This window comes from Saccopteryx bilineata, chromosome 3 (genome assembly GCF_036850765.1).
Source record: "Saccopteryx bilineata isolate mSacBil1 chromosome 3, mSacBil1_pri_phased_curated, whole genome shotgun sequence".
NCBI lineage: Eukaryota > Metazoa > Chordata > Mammalia > Chiroptera > Emballonuridae > Saccopteryx > Saccopteryx bilineata.
Genome location: NC_089492.1, coordinates 300,712,993 through 300,735,339, shown reverse-complemented (window position 1 = coordinate 300,735,339; position 22,347 = coordinate 300,712,993). Strand labels below are relative to the sequence as shown.

Genomic DNA, 22,347 nt, shown 5'->3' with positions numbered 1-22,347 from the left:
TGTGTACACACACCAGATTTGCCCAAAAGATGCCTGAAAGCTATGAGCAGAAGGTCCTTGAAATTCGTTTTATCATTCAATGTCAGAAGACACATCAGTTTGAGTTGGGAAAAATTGCAAATATGGATGAAATCCCCTTTATTTTGATGTGTATGTATTGGTCCCATACTTGGGCTTCAACCCAGCGACCTTGGTTCAAGCCAGTAACCATGGGATAATTTTTGAGAGAGAAAGGCAGATAGTGAGAGACAGTAGCATGAGCCACAGTGTATATGCCCTGACAGTAAATCAAACTGGCAACCTGCACATTCTAGGATGGTGTTTCCCAACGTGGGGCCCACGCCCCACAGGGGGGCAATTCGATAGTTAAGGGGGGTAATTTGAAAATGGACTCAACATGACTTTAACTCTTTTGCCCCGGGCCATTTAAATGAAATGCTAGATATCGGTGCCAAATTTAACAAAAAATGCAATTCTTAAATAATTGCGGTAGCCCTGGCCGGTTGGCTCAGCGGTAGAGCGTCGGCCTAGCGTGCGGAGGACCCAGGTTCGATTCCCGGCCAGGGCACACAGGAGAAGCGCCCATTTGCTTCTCCACCCCTCCGCCACGCTTTCCTCTCTGTGGGCGTGCCGGGTGGATCCCGGTCGGGCGCATGCGAGAGTCTGTCTGACTGTCTCTCCCTGTTTCCAGCTTCAGAAAAATGAAAAAAAAATAATAAAAATAATAATAATTGCGGTAAATAATTATTAAGTATAATTTTGTTTGACGAGACCAAAATATCAACTGGGTGATTGGCGTCGTCAAGTAAACTTCGTCCTGGGTTCACCGTGGAGCATGCCATCTGCCACGGGGAACCCTGGACATTTTAAAAACTCGCTAAACAACACAGTTATTCTCACCTAATTGGCCCATCGCAACTTCTGTAGTGTTTCACATCATTCAGTTGGTGTTAATTTTTTTTATTTATTTATTCATTTTAGAGGAGAGAGAGAGAGATTGAGAGAGAGAGAAAGAGAGAGAGAAGAGGGGAGGAGCAGGAAGCTTCAACTCCCATATGTGCCTTGACCGGGCAAGCCCAGGGTTTTGAACCGGCAACCTCAGTATTCCAGGTCAACGCTTTATCCACTGCGCCACCACAGGTCCGGCAAGTTGGTGTTAATTTGAAATAAGTGTCAGTCAAAACTGTTGTAAAAGCTCGTTGATTTAATAAATATATATATATATTGTATAGATATAATTGCTAAGCATTTGATTTTATTTTTATCAATATTAAACTCTTTATTAAGTACTTCTTGCATCGAGGCTAGAAAGCAATAATATTTTATAAATATTATTGGGGCTATAATAGTGCATGCATGACAATTTTAATTTTAGAAGCATAACTTTCCAGAAAATTTTGTCAAGTGGAAAAAATATAGATACCTTTTGATTTGCAGTGGTAGTGTAGTAAATGTGTTATATTCATTTATATAAATATGAATTTTTAGTATACGTTTATGTCACATTGAATGTATTTTAACACATTTTAATATTAGTTTTTAATTGATCTTATTTTTATTATAGCCCATAGTAAAATGAGTGGTGCAAGCAAGAAAAAAACTCATCAATATTCGGAGGAATAGGCCCTGGCCGGTTGGCTCAGCGGTAGAGCGTCGGCCTGGTGTGCGGGGGACCTGGGTTCGATTCCTAGCCAGGGCACATAGGAGAAGCGCCCATTTGCTTCTCCACTCCCCTCCTCCTTCCTCTCTGTCTCTCTCTTCCCCTCCTGCAGCCAAGGCTCCATTGGAGCAAAGATGGCCCGGATGCTGGGGATGGCTCCTTGGCCTCTGCCCCAGGCACTAGAGTGGCTCTGGTCGTGACAGAGCGACGCCCCAGAGGGGCAGAGCATCGCCCCCTGGTGGGCAGAACATCGCCCCTGGTGGGCGTGCTGGGTGGGTCCCGGTCGGGCGCATGCGGGAGTCTGTCTGACTGTCTCTCCCCATTTCCAGCTTCAAAAGAAATAGGAAAAAAAAATATTCGGAGGAATATTTAAAATTTGAGTTCATACCCACTGTTCACGATGAGCGGATTCCTTTTTGTCTTTTATGCCAGCAATGCTTGACCAACGAATCAATGAAACGAGGTCATCTTGAGGCACATTTGAAGGCGAAACATAGTGATCATATTAATTCAGATTTGAGTTACTTTAAAACTTTAAAGAAAATTTTTGAAAAAAGAACAACATTAAAGTCTCTATTTACTGCTCATACTTCAACTAATAATCGTGTTCTTGAGGCTAGTTATCAAATTTCTTTATTCATTGCTAAAACTGGAGAAAATCACACTATAGGAGAGAATTTAATAAAACCATCAATATCAGCATTTCTTAAAACGGTTCTTGAAAAAGATGACAAAGATGTAAAAGCTATGCCACTCAGTAACAATTCTGTTAGCAGAAGAATAGACGAAATGAGTGAGGATATTGAAAAACAACCTATTGAAAAGCTGAAAACAAGAAAATTCTCCTTGCAAATGGATGAATCAACTTTGAGAGACAGTGAGGCAGTATTGATAACTTACATAAGATATATTGATAAAAGACGTTTTGCTGAATAAATGTTGTTCTGTAAAAGATTAGAAAGCACCACTACCTCCAAAGATATATATAATAAGCTAAAAAACTACTTAGATGTCAATGATATACCAATGAAAAATATAACATCTTGTGCTGCAGATGGTGCTCCCAATATGATGGGCAAGAAAAATGGCTGCTTAAAATTGATGAAAGATGCGAATCCAGAAATTATTCTTGTGCATTGTGTTATTCATAGGGAAAACTTGGTAGCTAAAAACATCTCTCCTGTTCTGAATGAAGTATTACATACAGTAATAAAGTGTGTTAATGCTATTAAAGCTAGTGCCAAATGTGAGCATCTTTTCAAGCTATTTTGTGAAGAACAAAATGAAGACCATGTGAGACTTTTACTTCATACTGAAGTAAGATGGCTATCTAAAGAAAACTGTTTGAAAAGATTTATGGAACTGTTTGATACTCTTAGTGATTTTTTAAGCGACAAACCTGAAATGAAGTATCTGTTAACAATAGATGGTAAAGCATTTGTGAGTTATTTAGCCGATATCTTTGAAAAACTAAATATATTAAATAAGCAACTTCAAGGAACAAATAAAACTCTTGTCGATGCAAAAGCAAAGATATTTGGTTTCATTACCAATATTGAGTTATGTCAGAAACATATTAACAACAAAAACTTTAAACAGTTTCATTGGCTCCAAAATATGAAGTAATTGATACCGCTTTACTTGTTATTGTCAATCATTTGAATATATCGGCTGATTTAAAAGATTTTCTGATTTTAAACAAACTGATTTCCCAACATGGATGATGCAGCCAATGTTAGTGGATTTGTCTGATATATCAAATATGCAGTATCAAGAAGAACTCGCAGAATTGCAAAATGATGAGTCAGTTAAAGCTTTATTTAATATCAAAGGAGCAATGGCATGGCTTTGTGAGGAAACAGAAATCAAATACCCAAATTCAACCAAATGTATAAGAAAACTATTGCTACCGTTTCCATCTTCATTTTTAGCTGAATGTGGATTTAGTGCTGTAAATGATTTACTGGTAAAAAAAAGAAATCGGCTGGATATAACACAACGTGGAGACTTGAGACTAAAGCTAACCAAATTGGAACCTAATATAAAATCTCTGCAGCAAGCATCAAGCGCAAGGATCACACTAAATTAAAATAATAAATTAATATAGAAAAATCTGTATTAAAATTATTTGGAATTTAAATTTCTGTTTTTCATTATATGTTTTGAAATTTTACTTACTGTGTTTTATTAACAATTTCATAGTGATTTCTTCCTAGAACCTATCATTTATGTCTATTAAGTGAACAAATCAATTTTTTAATGTTAAAAATTATGTATGTTACATAGGGGGAGACATAAAAATTTTAGAAAGGTTAGGTGGGGCATGGCAAAAAAAGATTGGGAAACACTGCTCTAGGAAGATAATCCAGAGCTTTCCTGCCATGTTTAACTTTATTAATTTTTTAGATAGAGAGGAAAAGAGACGGGGAAAATGAAAGGAAACATTCATTGGTTATTACACTCAGTCATGCAATTTCTTTTGGTTTTTTCCCATGTGTGCCCTGACCAGGGATTAAACCTGCAACCTTGTTGTTTAAGGACGACAGTTTTAACCAACTGAGCTAACTATTCACGGCTAGTTTTGAAGTGTTTTATAATCTAAATGTTTGCATCTGTTTTATAATAAGGAAGACGTCTAAAATTTTCAACAATTGATTAAATAGTATTTTCTCTCATAAATATGTTCATTTTATCTCCTCATACATTTTACAAGGAAAAAAACTTCTCATAAACAATGAATTTTGACTTTCACTGAAAATTTGCTGTGAATGCAAGTGTTAGCTTTAAGTTAGCTCCTTTAAGTCCAGAGCCCCTTTAACGTCAAACTCCCCTCATCCAATTTCCCACTAGGGCTCAAAACAGAACAGTCACAGCGCCCACTGTAAAGTTATAATTTGCTTCCCCTCCTGCTCATCGTCAAGTCAGTGACAAGGCTACAAACCTTGATATGCTAATCTGAGCATGTTCAGGTGCAGGCAGCCCCATACAAGCAACTGCCTGCTGTAAACCCTATACCTAATGCTCCCTTTTGTGGCTCAGGGCAGACACCCTTTACTGGTCTCAGTCTGCTTGTATCCAGGAACTTTAAAAAAAAAAATACTGCTTTTGGAACACACTAGCCTAGTGTTTTTGGTTTGTTTTATGGTTTCTCCCTTTCAACGAGTGTTCACACTGAGATGTCTTCAATGCTATCTTGGCTGATAGAAATATTACACAACACTGTATGATCTCCATAATCTGCATTCCACAGAACTCCTAATTTATTATCAATGTTATATATTTTTTTTTGGTTTTTTTATTATTATTTTTTACAGAGACAGTCAGTGAGAGGGATAGACAGGGACAGACAGACAGGAATGGAGAGATGAGAAGCATCAATCAGTTTTTTGTTGCGCATTTCAACACTTTAGTTCATTGATTGCTTTCTCATATATGCCTTGACCGTGGGGCTACAGCAGACCGAATAACCCCTTGCATGAGCCAGCGACCTTGGGTCCAAGCTGGTAAGCTTTTGCTCTAACCAGATGAGCCCGTGCTCAAGTTGGCGACCTTGGGGTCTCGAACCCGGGTCCTCCGCATCCCAGTCCAATGCTCTATCCACTGCGCCACCGCCTGGTCAGGCAATGTTATATAGTTTTAAAAAATATTTAGGAACCAATGAATAAAATGACTTGATAAAAGCATTACATTGAACATTCAGTCCTATCTTAACCACAGAGATGAAAACTTTCATGTATGATATAAGTATATATATAATCAAGTTAAAAATCTGTCAAAATTGTTTTTTGTTATCACAGTTGGAAAGAATCTCTTCTGTATCAAGCACAACTTTTGCAGTGAAGATAGGAAAGTATTGATTCATTCTCTTTTTTAGATTTTAATTTTATTTGTTTTTTTTTTACAGAGAGAGAGAGGGATAGACAGATAGAAATGGAGAGAGAAGAGAAGCATCAATCATCAGTTTTTTGTTGTGACACCTTAATTATTCAATGATTGCTTTCTCATATGTGCCTTGACTGTGAGCCTTCAGCAGACCGAGTAACCCCTTGCTCGAGCCAGCGACCTTGGGTCCAAGCTGGTGAGCTTTGCTCAAACCAGATGAGCCCACGCTCAAGCTGGCGACATCAGTCTCGAATCTGGGCCCTCTGCATCCCAGTCCGCCACTCTATCCACTGTGCCACTGCTTGGTCAGGCTTAATTATTTATTTTAGAGAGAGGAGAGAAAGAGGGGGAGGAGCAGAATGCATCAACTCCCATATGTGCTTTGACCAGGCAAGCCCAGAGTTTTGAAGAGTCAACATCAGCATTACTAGGCTGACAGTTTATCCACTGTGCTACCAAAGATCAGGCCCATTCTTCATTAGTAACCAGTCATCACAGTTATACTACTTAGAGAAAAGCTACAAATATAATCAGTTTGGAACAGCTTTCAGCAGGATAAATTTTCACAGAGTTCTGGAATACCCACTGGGGGAAATAATAAAATATAATGAATAAGGTGATGTATTTAATCAATACTCCAATACATTACTAAAAAATGTTTAAACAGCTGATGAAAATCTTTACTTTTTATACTTACCTGGCATACTTACCATGATCACGAAGGTGGTTTTCCCAGGGTGAGGCTTACCCATTGCACTCCGGATATGCTGACCCCTGCGATTTCCCCAAATGTAGGAAACTCAACTGCATAATTTGTGGTAGTGGGGGACTGTGTTCGTGCTCTCCCCTTTAAGAAAAAAAAAAACCTTTATTTTATTTATTTATTTATTTATTGCATTTTTCTGAAGCTGGAAACAGGGAGAGACAGTCAGACAGACTCCCGCATGCGCCCGACCGGGATCCACCCGGCACGTCCACCATGGGGCGATGCTCTGCCCACCACGGGGCGATGCTCTGCCCATCCTGGGCGTCGCCATGTTGCGACCAGAGCCACTCTAGCGCCTGAGGCAGAGGCCACAGAGCCATCCCCAGCGCCCAGGCCATCTTTGCTCCAATGGAGCCTTGGCTGTGGGAGGGGAAGAGAGAGACAGAGAGGAAGGCGTGGCGGAGGGGTGGAGAAGCAAATGGGCGCTTCTCCTGTGTGCCCTGGCCGAGAATCGAACCTGGGTCCTCCGCACGCTAGGCCGACGCTCTACCACTGAGCCAACCGGCCAGGGCAAAATCTTTACTTTAAATCAGTGATTTTAAACCTTTTTGGAGCTGCACCACATGTTTTACATTTACAAAATCCTGGGGCACACCACCTACCAAAATGACACAAAATGACACTCTAACATAGTACATATTATACATATAGTAAATAATATAGTTTCTAAATGTATTTATACTCACTTAGTGTGAAACCTGGGCCTGTTTTGATGAACACAAAAGGGATATCCTGGCAGGAATGGTAGAAAGACACACACGAAACTTCCTCAACAGTTCTCAGTCTCTCTCTGTTTTAGTTTTTATCGCAGTCAAGCTTGAGAAGCTCAGTTCACATAGATATGTAGTTGAAAACGGGAGCAATGTCAAAATAGCTTTGTTGGCCAGGATGGGGAACTCCTTGGCAACAGATAACCAGAAACTGTCCAAAATAAGATCAGCAAACTTTAGCTTTAAAGTTAGATAACATTGTGATGCATTGTGATGCACCCTCTGTGGGGGCCTCTTTTAAAAAGAAAAAGGTCAAATATCTATATACACCATCAGGATAGACATAACCAGCTGAGGCTGAGGCTTCATCTAGTGGTGGAAACATTTACCTCCAGTCCTGACCCGGATTAGAAATCAGGACCATGGGGAGGAGTAGCAGCTTCAACTACTCACTGTGGCCACACAATGACAAGTGCGCGGCAGCCCAAGTGGGGACCTTCCTGGGTGTGGATGAGAGGCGGCCTACTATTGGTTCATCGCTAGTGGTCAGGATGAATCCTAGAAAGTGATTGGTCAGTGAGCATTTCCTGTGCCTCCACTCTTCCTGTTGCTGATAGCTGGAGGGATTGTGAGGCGAATGTTTATGTTCGGATGGAGGTGGCTGGTGGCGGGCTGGATAAATAGCCTCTGTGGGCCTTATCTGGTATGTGGGCCATAGTTTGGGGACCCATGTTTAATTTCCCCACAGCACACCTGACCATGTCTCACGGCACACTGGTTGAAAAACACTGCTTTAAATGAATAAAGATATTTGAATATAAACAAAATTTTATTTATTGTGTTTAGAGTGAGGGAGAGAAATCTACTTGATGTCCCACTTATTTATATAGGTATTGATCAACTTATGACCTGTGCAACTTATGACCATTCGACTTTATGACCACAATTGCTAGCACGACTGCTCCGCGTCTGGCAGCGCAAGCGTTGCCCAGCTGGGCGTACGACAGTGCGGACCAGCTTCTGGCAGCACTACCACCTCTGCGTGCACCATTTCAACTGTTAATTCAGACTCAGTACAGCGATTTGTGTTTTGTGTCTTGGATATTTTTCATCAAATCCCTCCCAAGATGTCTACCGAGAGGAAATTGTCTTTGTCTACACCTCAGCCTACCAAAAAGGAAAGAAAGGCCATAGATCTCGACACGAAAATGAAGGTAAAACTTACTAAAGACCTTTCTTTGGAGTGTGAAATGGAAGATGTCGAAGAGTTGCTAGACAAAGAATCTGGAGAAATTACAAATGAAGAGCTAATTGAACTGGAAGAAGAAAGAGTGGTGGAAGAAGAAAGAAGAGAAGCAGAGAAAGAAGAGAAGCAGAGAAAGAAGAGACGCCAGAAAGAAAGTTCACCACTAAGGGATTATTAGGTTTATCTTTACTGAATAAACTTATACATTTCGAAGCAATGGACCCAAACATCGAATGATTTTCAAGGATTGAACAGATGGTGTACGATGTGTTTCGTCCATATTGTGAAATTTATGAAGAAAAAAAGAAACATACAATTCAGACAAAGTTCACCATGTTTATGAAAAAATCAACTCCGGGCTTTGGCCGGTTGGCTCAGCGGTAGAGCGTCGGCCTAGCGTGTGGAGGACCCAGGTTCAATTCCCGGCCAGGGCACGCAGGAGAAGCGCCCATTTGCTTCTCCACCCCTCCGCCGCGCTTTCCTCTCTGTCTCTCACTTCCCCTCCAGCAGCCAGGGCTCCATTGGAGCAAAGATGGCCCGGGCGCAGGGGATAGCTCTGTGGCCTCTGCCCTAGGCGCTAGAGTGGCTCTGGTCACAACATGGCGACACCCAGGATGGGCAGAGCGTCGCCCCCTGGTGGGCAGAGCTTCGCCCCATGGTGGGCATGCCGGGTGGATCCCGGTCGGGCGCATGCGGGAGTCTGTCTGACTGTCTCTCCCTGTTTCCAGCTTCAGAAAAATGAAAAAAAAAAAAATCAACTCCGGTAACCCCAACTGCTGCCTCAGATGATGACATCAATGATCCGCAGCCAAGCACCAGTGGCCAATAAAATGTTTTGTACATGTTTATATATTTTGATATGTTTTGCAATTGAGAAAATGTTTCCTATGGTATTTTTTACACCTGTATTTTTGTATGCACCTGTATTTTATAATTTTGTATGTTTTGCAGATATTAAACCAGTTGTACTGGTAATGCAGTATTATTTTTCAACCTGACAAATGTAAAAATAAGAAACAAAATGGTGTAGAGATGATACAAATGGCATAAAATGAACAAAGAAAATTATGCTATATAACAATAATGAAAGAAAATTATGGTAAAATATGACTTAAAGATTTTTATAACATCATTTCACAGTACTGTACATATAGCCTACTCAACTTACGACCAAATCATGTTACGCCCAGTCTGTTGGAATCAATCGTGGTCGTAAGTCGAGCACGAGCTATACATTCATTGGTTAATTCTTGTATGTGTTCTGACCCTGGTTCAAACCCACAAGCTTGGCATATTGGGAGGATGCTCTAACCCACTGAGCAACTCGGTCAAGGGTATCTGAGAAAAATATTACAGGAAATGTGTGTGTCAAAGTTGATATACAACATTCAATCCTTGGGATGTCATCGAAATGCACCTTAATATTTTTTATTGATTTATATCAAGGTGAGGTGGGGATGGTGAGAGACGGAAAACATGGATTTGTGTTCCCCTTATTCATACATTGATAGCTTGCTTCCTATATGTGTCCTGTTGGGGTTACTGCAATTTTGTTGTATCAGGATGACACTAACCAACTGAGCTCTGGAGAAATAAATCTTTCAAGTTATATGAGTAATGATATTTAAGCCTTACTAAATATTACTTTAGTCAAATTCAATGACCCACAAACCGCCCCCCCTCCCCCACTGCAGCTGTCAAAAATTTCAATCAGTGAGGAAGGTGGAGGAAAGCCCAGGACACAACTGTTTTGGCTCCTCCCATTTTCCTTCTGTCTCCACTCTAGATTGGTCAGTGTTAGGGGCCCACCCAATTCTGGAAGCACTCAGCTTTTGGTCCCTTCTGCCTGTATTTAGGGGCAATGTGCATACACAGCTCAGCTTCTTTCCAACTGAAAGCAGCTGTAGCGAGTTACAAAGAGCAAAAGTCATAGAAAGCACCACTTGGTGCTTTCTATAAGTGCAGGAATAAAAGTCATGGGCCCAAAAAGTGCACTAATCCAGCCCACCCCCAAAGCCTTGCTTCCTTTGCAGTGTGCTCCAATGGAAGTTGGACTGTTATTGGAACTCTCTAGGTAGGACCCCATCTCTTCCTAGGCTGGCCGGCCCCTCCTTTCTGGAGCTGATAGGCCTGGCCACTGACAACTGCAAGTGCTTTTATTAGCACATCTGAGCCTCGAGGAACCTTGATGGTGGCAGGTAGGTACAATTTTTTTCTCATTGACCCGGGCAACCTACTCTGCTTTGCCTGAATGTAGAGATCCCTTAAGGGACTTGGGTATCTCAATTGTGGGAATTAATGGCCAGGTTTCCCAGCCCGTTCCACTGCTCCTCTGTCCTGCTCTTTGGGGGCCCAGACTTTACCTATGTCTTTGTAATTCTGCCCTCATGTCCCACATAGCTCTTAGTATGAGACATCCAGTCAAAGCTACATGCTACCCTTACTTTCAGTACTAACCCTGGGGACATGCCAGACCCTTCGGAGTCAGCTAAGTGCCTACTCTTAAAGGCAGCTGGGAATCATTTATGTTAACCTTCCCTGCCTTTTCCTAGCTCCCTGGTCACCCCTTCAGTGTTGGATATCAAAACCCCATCTATAGCCTGTCACCATGCCCCAGTTCAGATTAGGGTTAAGGACCCCAATCAGTTCCCATCCCAGAAACAATATCCCACCCCAGCCCCTGCACAATGAGGGCACAATTATTAGCACTCTCCTGTTTGATAACGGACTCCTCTGCCCCACTAATTCCCCCCTTCTTTTTTTTTTTTTTTTTTTTTTTTACAGAGACAGAGAGGGATAGATAGGGACAGACAAGAACGGAGAGAGATGAGAAGCATCAATCATCAGTTTTTCGTTGCAACACCTTAGTTGTTCATTGATTGCTTTCTCATATGTGCCTTGACCGCGGGACTTCAGCAGACCGAGTAATGCCTTGCTCAAGCCAGCAACCTTGGGTCCCAGCTGGTGAGCCTTGCTCAAACCAGATGAGCCCACGCTCAAGCTGGCAACCTTGGGGTTTGAACCTGGATTTTCCACGTCTCAGTCCGACGCTCCATCCACTGTGCCACCACCTGGTCAGGCTAATTCCCCTTTCAATACCCAAATCCTTCCTGTAAAGAAATCTGATGGGTCCTATCGTTTGGTTCAAGACCTTTGTCTTATCAGTAAAGCAGTACAACCCTTACACTTGATTTTTCCAACCCATATACTACTGTCTTCCAAATTCCAGCTGGAACCTCCCACTTTGTGGTACTAGACCTAATAGATGCTTTCTTTACTATTCCCTTACACCCTAACTCAATATCTCTGCCTTTACCTGGACTGATCCTGACACACCTATCCCAGCAACTCACCTGGACAGTCCTACCTCAGGGGTTCCAGGATAGTCCTCACCTTTTTGGACAGGAGGCCCTAATGACCTATTTATGGGTTTTAGATTTAGAACCCTTTACCCTTATATAGTACATTGATGATTTACTCCTCTGTAGCCCCTCAGAACAAGACTCAAATAATAAAACTGTCCACCTTATCAACTGCCTTGCAGAATGGGGTTACAGGGTATCTCCCCAAAAGGCACAACTTTGTACCCCAACAGCCACCTACCTGGGTCTAGCTTTCAACCCCACCTCCCAAGGAATTACCCCGGACTGGCTCTCCCTCATGTCTTCCTCGCCAGTCCCCAAAACAAGAGGTCCCTTTATTGGTCTAGCAGGGTATTTCCAATTATGGATTTTTTTTTTGCACTGTTTGCCAAGCCACCAAGAGAAATCTATCAGAACCCATTGACCCAAGAGCTCCCGTCAAGACCCCCTTTCTCCAGTTAAGACAGCCCCTTATCTTGGCTCCCACTCTAACTCTACCAGACCTCTCTAAGCTATTCATGTTATACACTGATGAATGGCAGTGCATCACTGTCAGTCTCTTGGGACAATTAAAAGGTTCCTCAATACAATAGCAGATCTTTCTAAACAACTGGACCCTACAGACTGAGGCTGGCCCCCTTGTCCAAGAGCATTAGGGACAGCTGCCATCTTCACCCTAGAGAGCCAGAAATTGTACCTCCATAGCTTATTAACAGTCTATTCTCACAATGTAAAGGATATGCTTTCCCAGGACCAGACCCAGAGCCTGTCACCCTCCAGGATCCAGCAGTTACATGTTCTCTTCCTGGAATCCCACAGGTCACCCTTGATATCTGCTCACCACTGAATCCAGACACTCTCTTACCCCTGCCCTCCTGTTCTGATCTCTCTTATTTACCCTGTTTCCCCATCTGACAGACACTCCTCTAACAGAGGCATGTCAGACTTGGTTCACTGATGGTTGCCAGAGGCTGATTAAGGTTGGTTGAGGCCCCAGACACACAAGAAAATATTGGGCCCCTTAAAAAAACTAGAGATGGGGAAAATAAAATTACATGTTAACTATATTTTTAAATAAAAAAGTATTACATACTATTAATGTTAAAGTTTCACTTATGAAACCAAACTTGATCTCATTAAAAAAAAGTGTAAAGTTGGTGTTTGTGGGGCCCTTCAGAAGTTGGGGCCGAGGGCATGTGCCCTGTGCACCTGCCATTAAATCTGCCTCTGATGGCAGCTCGTACTTACACAAGGGAGAACACCATGCAGTTTAATAGCCTCCAGCACAAAAGTCAATAAAGCTTTCACCCTCCATATTGGCACCACCTCTCAGAAGGCTGAGTTAATGGCCCTCACCAGGGTCCTCACCTTACCAAATAGGAAAAAGGTTAAGATTTATACTGATTCTGAGTATGCCTTCCATATCCTCCATGTAAATGCGGCTATCTGGTCTGAATGTGGCTTCCTAACCATAAAAAAAACACTTCTATCATCCATGGAAAATTGCCCAGGTCCTGGCTGGTTGGCTCAGCGGTAGACTGTCAGCCCGGCATTTGGAAGTCCCTGGTTTGATTCCCAGCCAGGGCACACAGGAGAAGTGCCCATTTGCTTCTCCAACCTTCCCCCACTCCTTCCTCTCTGTCTCTCTCTTTCCCTCTCACAGCCAAGGATCCATTGGAGCAAAGCTGGCCTGGGTGCTGAGGACGGCTCTGTGGCCTCTGCCTTAGGCACTAGAATGGCTTCAGTTGCAACGGAGCAATGCTCCAGATTTACATAGCATTACCCCCTAGTGGGTTTGCTGGTGAATTCTATTTTGGTGCATGCAGGAGTCTGTCTCTGCCTCCACACTTCTCACTCCAAAAAATACAATGAATGAATGAATGAATAAAAAGAAAATTGCCCAGTGACTTAGGTCAGCCCATCTTCCTCAGGCCATGGCTCTTATCCACTGCTGCAGTCAGCAGGCTCCCAGCAACCCCACTGCAGCTGTCAATAACTTCCCTGACAGGAGGGCTTGCAGGCTACCGTCCAGCCGCTCCAGGGCTAGTTCCTCTTCCTACCCTCATCTCCCCCTTCCTATATCTCAAAAGAACAAGCAGAATATACTGCAGGAGGCTCACAAAACAGGGTCAATGGTTCCTATGTGAAGGCAGCTTTATTCTACCTGAAGCCCAGGCCTGACCTGTGGTGGCGCAGTGGATAAAGCGTCAACCTGGAAACACTGAGGTTGCCGGTTCAAAACCCTGTCTTGTCTGGTCAAGGCACATATGGGAGTTGATGCTTCCAGCTCCTCCCCCTGTCTCTCTCTCTCTCTCTCCCCCCCCCTCTGTAAATGAATAAATAAAATAAAATAAAAAATTTACCTGAAGTCCAGGCTACTACTATTTTGCCGTCTCAACATAACTCATTTCATGTTGGGCAATGTCCCCTCTTGCAGCTCTCACGGCCTTTCCTCATCTGCCAACAGCTTAACAAAGGCTTGTAAAACTTGCTTTTCTGTCTCCCCTCACAGGAAACTCAAATCTCTCCCCTTCCCCACTCATCAGGCTCAAGGACACTTTCCTGGCAAGGACTGGCAAATTTATTTCACCCACATGACCCTTGACAAGAAAGTACACTTATTAATTTTTGTTGATACCTTCTCAGGATGGGTTGAGGCCTTTCCAACAGCCTCAGAAGGGGCAGACACAGACACGAAGGCAGTGCTGGAATGTATTATCCCCCAATTCAGTCTTCCCAATTCTATCCAATCAGACAATGGACCAGCCTTTGTCAGCCGAATCACTCAACAGGTCTCTCAAGCCTCAGGTATCAAATGGTTCTTACCCCATATAGGCTTCAGTCTTCAGGAAAGTAGAGAAGGCTAATTCTGTCATTAAATCCCAGCTAACTAAACTGTCTCAGGAGACCAAGTCATCCTGCACTACCAATCTACCGATGGCCCTCATGTGAATGAGAGCCTCTCCTAGGGCTCCCACCTTTTACAGCCCCTTTGAACTTATGTAAGGTCATGCCTTCTGCCAGGGCCACCTGCAATCCCTGACACGGATGCATTGGGGGACTACCTTCCTCTTTACCCACGCCCTCCTTCGGGAGGCTGCTGATCAGAGAATGCCATCCCCCACTCCCAATACTTTTCCACGGGACAGCCTTGCTGGCACCCAGGTCTTTGTCAGCCAGCTGGGACCCTGAGATAGACCACAACCCAAGTGACAGGACTGCATACAATCATTGTCAGTCCACCTTCTTCTGTTCTTGTTCAAAGCCTCCCTCATTGAATCATTGCACATGGGTCAAGGTAGTTCCTCATGAGAGCAAACTCTGGAAGTCTCAGGTTAACTACCAACTTCCATTCTTCTGACCCAAACACATAAAGAAGATTCACCATAACTTGTCCAACCTCAAAGATGCATGAAAACCTTTTCTGGTTGTTGACTTTACTCATCCTTTTCTTCCTTTTTTTAAATTTCTGGTTTGCTAGATCCTGCATATTCCCATGGGGCCTAAATTTTGTTAACCATTGTCCATGGTTTCATTTCTTTTTTCTCTTCTCACCCTATCTCTTCTTACCACAAAAGCCTCTAACCTTCCCCAGTGGTTCAAAAACACTACCTATAGGATCACTTGGAGGGTGAGCAGCAGTTACACTAGAGACTAGAAGGGAGATAGAGACATACATGCTTATAACTTGGATTCCCTGGAGGAACAACCCAGCATGCCTGTGGTGTACTCAGGGAGGCCACGGTAGAATGCCAGAAGAGAGTAGTAGGACTGAGAGCACTTCTTTAATAGGGTCCATCTGTAGACTTTTCTTGGTTTTCAACCTAAATTTAGATTGTAAAAAGTAAACCAAAAGAGTGAGGATTTGGTAAGTTACACCAAGAACTTATCTAAAGGGCAAGACATGGTGAAAGCCCTGAGGTGAGAAATTCTGTTCCTCACATGGGCATCTAGTAAGGTTACCATATTGTGTAAAGCTTTCCTATGTTCTTTATGTCTGTTCCTCCTCTATCCAGTACTACCAGGTGTTGAGTAACATTTCAATAAGGACAAAGACTTTGGAACATAAATTACATTTGAAGGTCTAATAATTGTCTGATACTCAAATAAGGCTTGAATGCTTGAACAAAGATTAAATGTTTCGCCAAATCACTGACATTTTTACTGTTTCCATCATGAATTATGAAATCTTGAGTATGTTTTGAGCACAGGTAAAAAAACTATGTCACATACTTTACATTTGCAAGGTGCCTCTCTCATGTATTCTCTTGATAAGGAAGATGAGAGCAGTCATTTAAGGTTTTGCCACAAATTCCATATTCGTAAGGTTTCTTTTGAAAATAAATTCACTAATGTTAAGTAAGATTCCCCTACCAAGCAAATACCTTATTCCACTCCCTATAAATGTAAGGTTTTGGTCCAGTTTGAACTCTCTGGTGATAAGTAAGGTCTCAGGACTGGTCAAAGGCTTTGCCACATTCTCTTCATTTGTAAGGCTTCTCTCCAGTGTGAATCCTCTGATGTCAAGTAAGGTTTGAGGAGCAATGAAAGGCTTTGCTACATTCTCTACATTGATAGGGTTTCTCTCCAGTATAAATTCTGTGATGTTGAGTAAGGTGAAATGACTTTCTAGAGGCTTTTCCCCATTGTACGCATTTGTATGGTTTCTCTCCTGTGTGAACTTTTTATGCGCAGTAAGAGCTGAAGAATCATTAAAGGCTTTGCCACATTCTCTGCATTTGTATGGGTTCTCTCCTCTCTAAGTTCGTTGATGCAGAGCATGAGCTGAAGAATCACTAAAGGCTTTGCCACGTTGTCATTGTCTGCATTTGTATGATTTCTCTCTCGTGTGAATTCTTTGATGTACAGTAAGGTTTGAGTTTCTGTTAAAGGTTTTGCCACAGTCTAAACATTTGTGAGACTTCTCTCCAGTATGAATTCTTTCATGGTAAGAGTTGAGGAATGGCTAAAGGCTTTGCCACATTCTCTACATTTGTATGGTTTCTCTCCAGTATGACTTCTCTGATGGTTAATAAGAGTTGAGGAAAAGCTAAAGGCTTTGCCACATACTATACATTTGTATGGTTTCTCTCCTGTGTGACTTCTTTGATGTACAGTAAGAGTTGAGGAACAGCTAAAGGCTTTGCCACATTCTCTACATTTGTATGGTTTCTCTCCTGTGTGATTTTTTGATGTCTAGTAAGAGTTGAGGATTGGGGGCCTGACTTGTGGTGGTGCAGTGGATAAAGCGTCAACCTGGAAATGCTGAGGTCGCCAGTTCGAAACCCTGGGCTTGCCTGGTCAAGGCACATATGGGAGTTGATGCTTCCAGCTCCTCCCCCTTCTCTCTCTCTGTTTCTTTCTCTCCCTCTCTCTCTCCTCTCTAAAAATGAATAAATAAAATAAAAAAAAAGAGTTGAGGATTGAGTAAAGGCTTTGCCACATTCTCTACATTTGGATGGTTCCTGTCCCATGTGAATTCTTTGGTGTACAGTAGAATCTGAGATCCTCATAAAGGTTTTATCACATTCTAAACATTTATAAGACCTCTCTCTAGTATAAATTTTCTTATGGTTAAAAGGAGTTGAGGAATAGCTAAAGGCTTTGCCATGGCCTGCATTTGTGAGGTCTCACTTTAGTATGAATATTTCTCTCATGTAAATTAAGACATGAATGCCAATTAAATGACTTATTACATTTTTTATATTTATAAAGTTTTTCTCCACTATGGACTTTAAGTCTATTTACATTGAATGCTTCACTGAAAGCTCTGGTATAAATTATAAGTGTAAGCTTCCTTCTCAGTATAAATATTCTCATTTTCAGTATGATCTGAAGATTTCTTAAAAAATTTGACACATTTACTTTGTTCATTTGTTATCTCAACAACATGAATAACCTGATGATTATTAGAATGTGATGCCTGGTCACTTTTCCGTGTTTATAATGGTTCTCTGGAAATAAAGTTTTCCCATTTTGATTATGAATTGAATCTTCTTCAAAGTTTTTCCAATGTTCATTGTATTGAAAACTTCTGTCTTCATTATTTGTACTCTGCTAATCATTGAAGATAGAAAAGCCTTTAGTGAAAGTTATAATTTCATTCAACATGTACACTTATTCCCAAATTACTACTGTGATACCTTTTAAACAATGTTAGTTGTATAAAATTTGCTCCAAAGCTAATGAATATTATAGACACTGAAATGAAAAAGATTTTAAAAACAAATCCAAAGATTATTTACTCCAAAGATTACATAAGTTCCTAGCTTTTCCAGATTTCCTTTTTAAAAATATGTAATATTAAAAAAATAGTTTATGATCTTCATTTTTTAATTAATTATTTTTATTGTAGTGAGAGGACGGGAGGCAGAGAGATACTCCCACATGTACCCTGACTGGAATCAACCTGGCAAGCCTACCAAGGGGCAATATTCTGCCCATGTGGGGACATTGATGCATTGCTTCATTGCTCAGAAATGGAGCAATTTTTTTACTGACTGGAGAAGAGACCACAGAGCCATCCTCAGTGCACCAGGCCAACTCACTCAACCAATCCAGCCATGGCTGTGCTAGTGGAAGAGAGAGAAAAGCAAGAGGGGGGTGGGTAAAGAAGCAGATACTTGTTTTTCCTGTAGGCCCTGACCCAGAATTGAAGCTGGAACATCCACACTCTTGGCCACTCTACCACTGAGGAAACAGGTCAGAGCCAATCTTCATTGTTAGAAATTCACTGATATGCAATGTAACTGACTTAAAGAGGGAGGTTCACAAATGTGTAGTATTTTTTACCTATTTAAAAAACAAAGATTTAATCACAAATAATATTTCTGCCCTGGCCACATAGCTCAGTTGGTTGGAACATCATCCTGAAGCATAGCGGTTGCTGGTTCGATTTCCATCCAGAGCACATACAGGAACAGATTAATGTTCTTGTCTCTCTCCACCATTTCCCCTTCCTCTCTTTCAATAAAATCAATGCAATAAGTTTTTTTTTCTTTTTTTAGAAAAGCAAGGAGAGAAAGACAGGAACATTGAGCTGATCATGTATGAGCCTTGAACAGTGAATCAAACCAGCAGTGTCCATGCTCCAGAATAACTTTCCAACCAACTGACCTATCCAGGCAGGACTCAATTTCTTTTTTATTTTCAGAGAGACAGAGAGAGGCAAGGAGAGAGAGAGAGATGGAAGAAGGGGAGCATTCATTTATTGCTCAATTTTGTTGTCATTTCATTGGCTGCTTCTCCTGTGTGCCCTTACCAGTGACTAAATCCACAACCTTGTTTCAGGACAACTTTCTTAACCAACTGAGTGCTTAACAGACCAGAGTGGAATAAACACTTAATTCATAATAATAATAATGGTCCCACCATGGTCCATACAGTCAGTTAGTTTCACTATCATCCCAGTCAGGACACACATAGGAAAAAACCAATGTTTCTGTCTGTCATTGTCTCATCCTCTCTCTCCCCTTTACTTTCTAAATATATAACTAAAAACAAAAAGCAATTGCAGCAGGTTAGTTCTATCCATATTAATATCCTTTCTTCTCACCACTCTTCCTAAAATTCTGAAGCTTTTATTAAGTTTATATTATCAAAACCTCACCTTCCATATCTTACCAGTATTATTGTAGAAAAAAAAATTTTTCTATTCCTAGATTCTGTAACAAGGCCTGGTTGTCTTCAAATGGCACAGCTGAAAAATACAAAATAAATGTTCACAGTTATAACACATGATAAATGGTCATACCAGCAAGTATTGATCAAATTACATTTTAAGTAAGCCAAAGGCAGGTTAAGAGTTCAAAGCAAGACCAAGAAAAGTAACAATGAAAAAAAGTCACACCAGGGAGGAATAAAAACTTGCATCTATTACTGAGAATATCCGCTGCAACACCCAAGCACACAATGGCAATATGATAAGAAAATTCCCAATTACCAGTTTCCTCTGAAGAAACAAAGAAATGCCTGACCAGGTGGTGGTGCAGTGGATAGAGCATCAGACTGGGATGCGGAAGAAAACCCATGTTTGAGACCCTGAGGTTGCCAGCTTGAGCGCGGGCTCATCTGGTTTGAGCAAAAGCTCATCAGCTTGGACCCAAGGTTGCTGGCTCAAGCAAGGGGTTACTCCATCTGCTGTGGCCCTCCCGTCAAGGCACATATGAGAAAGCAATCAATGAACAACTAAGGTGTCACACAAAAAAACTGATGATTGATGCTTCTCATTTTCCTCGTTCTTGTCTGTCTGTCCCTGTCTATCCCTCTCTCAGTCTCAGAAAGAAAGAGAAAGAAAGAAAGAAAGAAAGAAAGAAAGAAAGAAAGAAAGAAAGAAATAAATGACAGTACTGGATACTCAATGAACTGGGTGCATCAGTGCTTCCTGAATGATTCTTTCTGTTTTCCATTTCACAGAGTGCCAAGAGAATGGCAGGACATAATGAATTCACTGTAAAAACTACTTTAAAAGAATTGTTCAAACACAGAGAATGCAGTACTGAAGAGATATCAAAAACAGAAACAGCATGACCAGTGGTGGTTCAGTGGATAGAGTGTCAATATGGGATGCTAAAGTACCAGGTTTGAATTCCTGAGGTCTTTGGCCTGACCATGAACTCATTTGCCTTAAGTGCAGGCTCTAAAGTTTAAGAGCAAAGACCATGTGGTGGCATAGTCCCTAGAGTAGAGGTCAGGAACATATGGCTTGAGAGCCAGATATGGCTCTTCTGATGGCTGCATCTGGCTCGCAGACAAATCTTTAATAAAAAAAATAATGTTAAAAATATAAAACATTCTCATGTATTACAATCCATTTATTTCCTACTGCTCATGTTCATGGTTGTGGGTGGCTGGAGCCAATCACAGCTGTCCTCTGGGACAACACCAAATTTTTATTGGATAATGTATAATGTACACAGGTCGTTGTGAGGTCAGGAAGTAAACTTCCCTCCTTTTAATCAAGTAGTCAGCTCACTAATTGCAGAAACCCTTTTGATGAAGAAGATGGCTAAAAGGAAAAAAGATGAGAAGTATCATACTTTTCAGCATGAATGGACAGAGGAATTCGCCTTTGTGGAGAGAGAAGGTTCTGCAGTGTGTCTAATATGCAATAATAAAATTGCATCGATGAAACGGTCAAATATAAAGCAGCGCTTCGACACATGCCATACTACATTTGCATCAAAATATCCAGCGGGGGACAGCAGGAAGAAAGCATGTCAAGAGCTACTGTGCAGAGTACAAGCTAGTCAGCAGCAACTCTGTGTTTGGACCCAACAAGGTGACTGGAATTCGGCTAGATTTGCTGGTACTTTAGCAATTGTGAGAAATGGAAAGCCATTCACAGATGGGGAGTATGCCAAAACATTCATGCTTAATGTTGCCAGTGAACTTTTTGACGACTTTTCGGATAAAGACAAGATAATCAAATGAATAAAAGACATGCCTCTGTCAGCAAGAACTTTTCACAATCGTACCATCATTATGGCAAATCAAATTGAGGCAACAGAAGTGAAGGACATAAATGCAGCACCATTCTTTTCTCTCGCTTTGGATGAGTCAACAGACATAAGCCATTTATCCCAGTTCAACGTGATTACAAGTTATGCTGTTGGTGACACACTATGTGAGGAAAGTCTTGCTGTTTTGCTGATGAAAGAGACAACAAGAGAGAGGATTTATTTAACTCTTTCATGAGTTCGCTAAAGAAAAAAATCTACCAATGGATAAACTTATTTCAGTGTGTACTGATGGTGCTCTGTGCATGGTGTGGAAAAACAGGATTCGTAGCACTTATTTGTGAACATGAAAAGAGACCCATTCTAAGTTTTCACTGTACCCTACATCAGAAAGTACTTTGTGCTCAGATGTGTGGTGAGCAGCTTGGTGAGGTGATGTCGCTGGTCATTCGGGTGGTCAACTTTATTGTTGCCCAAGCTTTAAATGATCGCCAGTTTAAAACACTGCTGAATGAAGTTGGGAATAATTATCCTGGTCTGTTTCTGCACAGCAATGTGTGTTGGTTGTCAAGAGGGAAGGTGCACAGCCGTTTTGCAGCTTGTCTGAGTGAAATCCAGACTTTTCTTGAAATGAAAAATGTTGAGCATCCTGAGTTAGCTAACACTGAGTGGCTCCTGAAGTTCTACTATCTCGTGGACATGACTGAACAACTGAACCAGCTCAGTGTGAAAATGAAAGGTGTTGGAAATAGTCTTATCCCTTCAACAAGCAGTGTTTGCATTTGAAAAGAAGCTGGAACTCTCCATCACTGACACTGAAACAGGTCGTTTACTACACTTTGAAAAACTGGGAGAGTTTAAAGATGCATGCAAAGCAAGTGACCCTGCTCAACATCTTGATCTCCTGCAGCTAGTGGGCTTCACATCTAATCTCCTGCAGTCATTCAAAGCGCACTTTGGAGAATTTCGTGAGCGCATTCATCTTTTTAATTTCATCACCCATCCACATGAGTGTGCAGTGGATAGCACCGACCTGAGTTACATCCCTGGTTTCTCCATCAGAGATTTTGAGCTACAAGCTGCTGACCTGAAGGCCTCAGACATGTTGGTGAATAAGTTCAAGTCACTGAATGAAAATCTGGAAAGACTTGCACAACAGCAAGCAGAGTTGGCGAGCAAACACAAGTGGGGAGAAATGAAAAACAACCCGTGGACCAGCTGATTGTCAAAACTTGGAACGTGCTTCCCGTCACATACCACATA

The 22,347-nt window shown here is 41.6% G+C and overlaps 1 protein-coding gene and 1 non-coding gene across 2 annotated transcripts in view; one reads left to right on the top strand and one right to left on the bottom strand.

Moving 5' to 3' along the window:
* The window catches only part of LOC136331947 (zinc finger protein 420-like), a 335,310-nt gene that overhangs the window by 208,210 nt on the left and 104,753 nt on the right, over positions 1 to 22,347 (bottom strand).
* Positions 6,232 to 6,392, top strand: LOC136332482 (U1 spliceosomal RNA). Its single transcript, XR_010730738.1, has one exon. It is a non-coding gene; the product is annotated as a U1 spliceosomal RNA (small nuclear RNA).